The 8,048-nt window shown below is 49.4% G+C and overlaps 1 pseudogene; it reads left to right on the top strand.

The window, feature by feature from the left end:
* LOC138366200 (uncharacterized) overlaps positions 1 to 8,048 on the top strand; it is a 154,559-nt pseudogene that overhangs the window by 120,626 nt on the left and 25,885 nt on the right.

Raw genomic sequence — 8,048 nt, 5'->3', positions numbered from 1 at the left:
TGCCAGCAGACTCCATATTGCCTTTTGTATGTTAATGACTCCTGCTAAACTAATTTTCATATTCAAAGCTGACCTTTGGCAATCGTAGAAGACATAGTCAACAATTGACATTATTGCTATGGACAATAACTAGCATAACTTTGACGCCATAGTCTCCACACTGGCTGCCTTAACTAAGGACATAAGGTTTAGAAGGCTAATACATGGCATCAACGCGTCAGCTGACTGTCAGGGCGGGCTGAATGACAATGTTACATGCTTCCCCCTGCGAGGAAGGTCGGATCAACATACAAGTACTTATAGTCTCTCCCACATATTTAGTGGGTTTACAGATCAGATTTGTCCTCTACAGATCGCCCGTTTGTATCCCGAGTGGGTAGTGAGAGTCTACACCATCCCACAGCCCACCCTCGCTGCTGACTTCTGCCCACTCCTGAGACGTCACCCCCACCTGTACATCTGTGACGTCACCAACCTGCCACCACCCTTGGGCAACATATCCGGCCTCCACCCCATGATGTGGCGCACGGCCCCCCTGGGGGACCCCCAGCTGACACACCTCATGGTCCGGGACACTGACTCACAGGTGCCTGATCATCTCTCATGAATCTCTGACTCTTCGTATACATTCGTTCTCTCACCATTTCTTACCTTTATTCGTGAGGTTTTCTATGTTTTATGTATTTGTGTATACATACAAATGCCTTCGTGTCAATTGTATGCTCAGTATTGTCAGTGTATGCTCAGTGTGACCAGTGTATGGTCAGTGTGGCCAGTGTATGCTCAGTGTGGCCAGTGTATGCTCAGTGTGGCCAGTGTATGCTCAGTGTGGCCAGTGTATGCTCAGTGTGGCCAGTGTATGCTCAGCGTGACCAGTGTATGCTCAGTGTGGCCAGTGTATGCTCAGTGTGGCCAGTGTATGCTCAGTGTGGCCAGTGTATGCTCAGTGTGGCCAGTGTATGCTCAGTGTGGCCAGTGTATGCTCAGTGTGGCCAGTGTATGCTCAGTGTGGCCAGTGTATGCTCAGTGTGGCCAGTGTATGCTCAGCGTGACCAGTGCATGTACCAGAATTTGAAGAAAAACTGTATCTAAATTGCATCATGAATGTTGCCAGGGGCTTGTTAGTCATATAATTAGTAAATAAGCTCCTGGGTGGTAAGGGTTCGAATCCTGGTTGGGTGCATCCAGTTGTTAGTGATTAGGAGTTGCGTGTTGGACGCGGTCGTGTTTGGGTGTGTTTTGAGTGAGCTCCCGCGGAGGTGGCTGGTGTCATGGCGGCGGCTGGAGGCGCACGTGGCGTCTCTCGTACAACCATCGACGATACCTTAGAAGATGTTGGAAAACCACTACTGCATACCACAAAATTGAATCCTGAACGTCACCCGGTCATAGAAGAGGAGCCCGAAGGAGAATTCATAGACAGCAAACACCACAGTAAGGCAAACAGACTGGAGGCAAAGCGCCGCCATTTATCAGAGGTAAACAGAAATGAGGCCGACGCCACGCGGCCTCAATATCAACACCCACCGCTCAACCAAGGTAGGCCAAGCTCTTCTGAGTTACAAACCTTTATCATTGCTTTTGAGGGCGAAGATGAGAGTATTTTCCGAAATAGTAGGGCACAAAGCATCCTATATAATGCCATTCCCCAAAAATTTGGAATCGACGTGCACAACATCAGACCAAACAAACTAAAGAACCTGATCGCAGTGGATCACAAACACAGCGCGGAACTGGAGATTTCAAACATTACTGACATCTGTGGTTACAAAGTTAAGTACTATAAACCACTAGGAGACAGATTAGTGAAATATGTAATCCGGCATGTTGTAGACATCAGCGCAGAAGACATTAAGGCACAACTCAAGACGAATGGCATCCCACTCTATGAAATCAAAAAATTTATGCGACGAACGAACGGAGAACTGAGTGATACAGGCACCGCCCTGCTTACTTTTCTGGGCTACGTTCCCCCTGATAGGATTTGGTTAAACGGCTTCCTCCACAAACTAGAGGTGTATGTCCCGCGCCCCACCCAATGTTTTAAATGTAAGGGTTTTAACCATACCTCGAAGGGCTGCACTAAAGATATCAAATGTGGGAAATGCTCTGGTTCCCACTACACACAAGACTGTGCATCGGATACACTCACCTGCTCAAACTGTGGTGGCGATCATGACATCACATTTAAACAATGTCCTTCTTACGTAGCAGCAGCAGCGAAAATGAAGGTTCCCCCTACCACCAACCTGCTATACAGCAGTGCATTAAAAAAACCTTCCTCAGCCCATCACCAACCTCTACCTCACACTCAACCACAACCTTCGCTTGTACCGGATATCCCTGTCTCCGACAATCCCGCAACCCCAGGGTCCAACCATCTCTCACAAAACGAGCAACTGAATCCTGATTTAGTTAAAACGATCGTCACTCGCATCGAAAATGCACTGGAAAACACCCTGGACCGACTCCTAACAAAATTTTTTGCCCAAGTACCACAACCCACCCCTAAGGCTGACCCAACAGACCCCCCATCAACAGCTACAGACACTGACATCCGCCCAAATAAAGCTACCAATGCTGGACACACATTGTTTGATCAGATGATGGAAAAACTCCTAATTACCTCCTTAGCACGCCTCACCAAAACCACTCCCCAGGCTGACGTGCCACAAACCCCAACCACCAGTATCAAGAGTAAGACACAGCCACCATCCATATCTAGGTATCCAACTCATACCACTATTGGCGCACCAAAGAAAACAGACACATCCACAACCCAAACATCCTAAATGGCTCCCCTAACCTTCATGACTTGGAACGCAAAAAGCGTCAAAACATCCCTCACAGAACTTAAACAATTCCTCTACTCATCCAAACCGGACTTAGCATTCATCACCGAATCCTGGCTCACTCCCAAACAAAATCCCGTATTTAAAAACTTTCAGATGCAGAGACTGGACAGACCCAACCGTATGGGGGGTGGTATTTTCCTTCTAACACGAAGTAATATGACATGTAAACCTGTAACACTAACGTATTTTGTGAACGGTAAATTAGAAGTTCTAGCATGCTGTCACGTGGAGGTGGGTGGGCCGGGGCTCTGCTAGCACTCAGCTGCTAGGGGCTCAAAAGGCCGAATACTCAGCCCCTCCGACTCCCGGGATTTACCGGAGCCTCCTTGGTCACACAGGAGAGGACCAACAATGCCCACCTCCGCAGGTCTTTGCTTCCACCACAAAAGGGGGGGGGGTGCCACTGATTCACCCTGGAAGCCCTTCAGTCAAACACGGGGAAACTGCGGTTAACAGTTCCGGCCTAGACCCGTGGAGGAGTGAAGGAAGACTCAGGCTTACCTTATAATAATAACCTCCCTGAGTCTTGCCTGCCAGACAAAAGGTTGCAGGAACTCCTTTCTTGCCTGTCTTCTCTATCTTCTTCCTAACAAGGTCGTCAGCTGGGTTATTATATCTGCACCCCAGCAATGCAGTTCAGTGGGTGTATTATATATTGTTTGTAGCCAGAAGATTGCTACTCCCATAGATCTGCTACTAGACTGTTGGCCCAGGGTACTCTCCCAGGAAGGTCTGTGTGGCTTTACCTCTCTATAGCCACTACGTTAATAGTTGCCACCATTCAGGCACTGATACTGATCGGATGGCTAAGGGTACACTTTTATGTAAGTCTGTGCTGTCTTTACCACTCACCAGGCAATAAGAACTTCTATAGAGAATGTTGTGTTCCCTAGGTGGTACTGTGATAACCTTCGTGTATGATCATAGAGAAATATTATAAATGGAGGCACACTCAAACACAATGATAAAAGTGTGAATTTACTGATGCAAATTACATGATCACACATACAAACACAAGCAATACATGAATATGAAAATAAGGATAATAAGTCTGAAGATCGTCAGCCTCTTCTTCCACGACCTCCAACACTCCTTCAACTGGGCAGAAAGACAGGAGTTCCACACTCTCTCACAGGAGGGCCTCTTCACCACGGCGGCGCCTCTTCTTCACTGTCCTGCCATCAATACACACTGTCCTCTCTGACAGTCCTGGACACAAGCTGCCTTGTGGCCTAGTCTACTACTAAAGTATTAATGTCCTGTTGCCACATACATAAGTAACTATTGTGGCCTAACTAGCCTACTCACACAAGGGGTAATGGGAGGGAAAATGATCTACCTTATTCCTGGCTCACGACGCCTGTCCCTCGATGGTGTGAGGTTCCCACGCTTCCTGAGTCGATCCTCGACGATCCAGGAACGTTCCACAGGTCCTCAGGTGTTGTGGAGCCTTCGCGTCGTCGCCGTTCCAATCCCTGAGATTCAGCTGCCCCAATCCTGGTTCATCGATGGGCGCTGAGCAAATCACTATTTTTCCCACACTCGCCCCTTCCACAAGGCGTTGCTCCTTGTCCTAGGCACGGTGTCGTCCTTCCAAAACCCTCAGTGGATGTGACCCGGTCACAGCTAGGCTTGCCCGCCACACCTTTCCAGGCCCCCCAACGTCCAGCGTCGCCGCCCAGCGTCGTCGCCGAATATTTTCCAAGTTTGGCACTCTTTCGCTCAATAAACTTGGTTCCTTTTCGCTTCCCAGAAGTGTGGGGTCTCCAATACGTGAGATGGGCTGCAATAGCCAGCACTAATCCACTAAGAAAGGCTTGTAGAGCCTCTAATCCTTGAGAGCAGACCGAGGCGCGTCCTGTCGCTTCCAAGGTTGGGTCAACTCTGACGTTGGCGCCGCCCGGGGCACTCGGTGACGTCACGGCGTGCCTTGATTGGTCGCCCGCGACCTAAGTCGGCCAATCCGCGATCGGCTAGTGTCCCTTCCAAAAGGTCATATCTGCATTAGGGGATACTCTTTCATTTTATAACAGGGCACTAATTTCCCCTTATTTACAACTTATAATGTAACTTTCTCCCTTAACTGGCAGCCGGTATGGTCGCCACATATATCAAGACTCCCTGAACCTCAGAGAATCAGCAGGGAGAGCTGATATGACTCTTAAAGCAGGCAAACGAAAGAGATAGGAGAGGGCACCGTAACATACCCCTCCCCTTAAAATAAGAGTCATATCGGTTAGTAAATCCGGGAGAGGGCATCTGCCACCACATTCTCCCTTCCTTTAATGTGCCTGATTTCTAGCCAGTACTCTTGGAACAGTAGGGCCCATCTTGTCAGCCTTTGGTTCGTGTTCTTCATCCTGTGCACGAACGTCAAGGGGTTATGATCGGTGAACACTTGCACCGGTCTAGTACCTCCACCCACATAGATGTCAAAATGTTTCAGTGCCAGGATCAGGGCCAAGGCTTCCTTTTCCACTGTACTATAAGCCCTCTGGTACTTTTCGAATTTCTTCGAGTAGAATGCCACTGGACGGTGGATTCCGTCCTTCTCTTGAGCTAACATGGCTCCAATCCCCACGTCGCTAGCGTCGACGTATAAGATAAAGTCTGACTCAAAGTCAGGCGAAATCAGCACTGGCGCTTCAGTCAACAACTTTTTAGTCTTCTCGAAGGACTCCTGGCATGCTTCCCCCCATTTCCATCTAACGTTCTTAGATAGCAATTCAGTCAGAGGGTGTGCTACTGTCGAGAAGTTCTTGCAAAATCCTCTATAGTATCCAACCATCCCTAAATATCGTAACAATTCCTTTCTCGTCCTGGGATTCGGATATTCTTTGATTGCCATCACTTTCTGGTCTACTGGAGTCACTTCCCCTTGACCCACGACGAAACCTAAGTATTCTAATCGGGCCTTTCCGAATTCGCTCTTGGCCAGATTAACGGTCAGGTTCGCTTCTTCCAACCGTTGGAATAACTCCGTCAGTCAATTCATGTGTTGTTTCCAGCTATCGGCGTACACCACTATATCATCTATATACACGGCGCAGCCTTCCATCCCTCTTAGCACTTCGTTCATCATCCTCTGAAAACAACTTCCGCTGTTCTTCATACCAAACGGAAGCACTTTGTACTGGTACAATCCGTCTGGAGTAGCAAACGCTGAGATCTTTCTCGCACTCGGAGACAAAGGGATTTGATAATACCCTTTCAGCAGGTCGACCTTGGTGACAAACCTTGCATTTCCTACTTGGTCGACGCAATCACTTATTCGGGGCATCGGGTGAGAATCTGACACGGTTATGGCATTCACTTTACGATAGTCAGTGCAAAAACGATATGATCCGTCACTCTTCTTGACCAGCACACAGGGCGAGCTCCACTCACCGTTGCTGGGCTCAGCGAGATCATTCGCTAGCAGATATTCCACCTCCTGTCGCATGATCTTCCTCTTCTCGGGACTCACCCGATAAGCACTCTGCTTGATTGGCTTTCCTCCGCACACGTCCACCTCGTGCACCACACTCTTGTGCCGTCGGGGCACATCCGTGAAAAGCTACTTGTTCCTTCTTATCAGGGTCACTAGTTCTCTCCTTTTCTCTTTATCCAGATGACGCAGCCTGTCTTCTAGGTGTGCCAAACTCTCTGTATTCGACAGGCGCGTACCATCGGCACGGGCCCACTTTCTCTCCTCCGCTGGCAACACTTGGTCCATCTCCATACACAGAACCAATTTCCCTTCTCGCGACTGTGTTGCTCCCTTCACTCCCGCACTCTCTTGCTCCTCTGGGAAGTATGGCTTTAAACGATTGATATGACACACCTGTGTCTTGTTAGGGCGATTCGGCTTGCTGATCTCATAACTTACAGGACCCACACGCCGAACAACCGAGTATGGACCACCAAAGCGTGATTCCGTCACTCTACCCCTCCCAGGTAGCAACATCATCACTCTGGCTCCTGCCTCGAACTCCCTTGGGACAGCCTTCTTGTCGTACCAGATCGACATCTTCTCTTGCGCTGTCTTCAAGTGATCAGCAGCCAGCTCCTTCGCCGTTTTCAATCGTTCATGGAATCTTCGCACATACTCTTCCACTGTCACTAATGTCTTCTCCGCCGTCATTCGCTCCTTCAGCCTCAATAACGGGCTCCTTACTTCGTGCCTAAACACTAGCTGGAATGGAGAGAATCCCAGAGACTCAACTATAGCATCTCGGATCGCGAACAGGGCTGGACAGACAGCCTCATCCCATTTCGCTCCCTGTTCAGCACAATACACTCTTAAGATGGTCTTCAGAGTTGAATGGAACCTCTCAATCGCTCCCTGCGATTGAGGTCTATAAGGAGACGATCGTAGTTGGGCTATTCCCCAGCTCGCAATAGCCTGCCTAAACCACCTCGACTGGAAAACACTTCCACAGTCGGACTGGATCTCCTTGGGCACACCTACCCAAGCAAAGAACCGCTGAAGGTGTCCCATGACGCATTTCGATGTCACCTTCCGCACTGGGATCGCCTCTGGAAATCTCGTCGAAGCACACATGATAGTCAATAAGTAATTGTTCCCTTTTCTTGTCTTAGGTAATGGTCCCACGACGTCGATTATTAAGCGCTCAAACGCCTGGCCAAATGCTGGAATTGGAACTAAAGGTGCTTTCGGGATGGCAGGGACGTTCTTCCCCGCTCTCTGGCACGGGAAACACGTCTTGCAAATTCTTCTTACATCCGCGTCCATGCCCGGCCAATAAAAATGTTCCCGAAGCCTGCCTAAGGTCTTGGTTACTCCCAAGTGACCCGCGGGATCCACTGTGTGTGCAAGCTTTAGCACCGCGCATCTGTATTGAGCTGGCACCACCACCTGATGCCTCACTCTCAGCATATCATCGCCCGCTTCTTCCCTAACCGGCCTCCACTGCCTCATTAGCACTCCCTTCTCCACGAAGAAATGAGTCGGTGACTTGGGTCCAGCGAGACCTCCTTCCGCCTCCCGTACCAACTCAGGAAACTCTTCCTTTTGCAGCTCACCTAGACGGGTGCGGTCAATACCTAGAGGACTGGTGAGAGTAACTTGGACACTCGTATCCGACGCTTCCTCACCTGTCGCTTGTCCTCCGGCCTCCTCTTGGAACAAATGATCGAGCCCCAGGTCACCCGGGATGTTCTCTTCGGCGTGACTGGATCCGCTCACATCAC

This window comes from Procambarus clarkii, chromosome 2 (assembly GCF_040958095.1).
Source record: "Procambarus clarkii isolate CNS0578487 chromosome 2, FALCON_Pclarkii_2.0, whole genome shotgun sequence".
In the NCBI taxonomy this organism is placed as follows: domain Eukaryota; kingdom Metazoa; phylum Arthropoda; class Malacostraca; order Decapoda; family Cambaridae; genus Procambarus; species Procambarus clarkii.
This window is presented reverse-complemented; position numbering and strand designations above follow the sequence as displayed.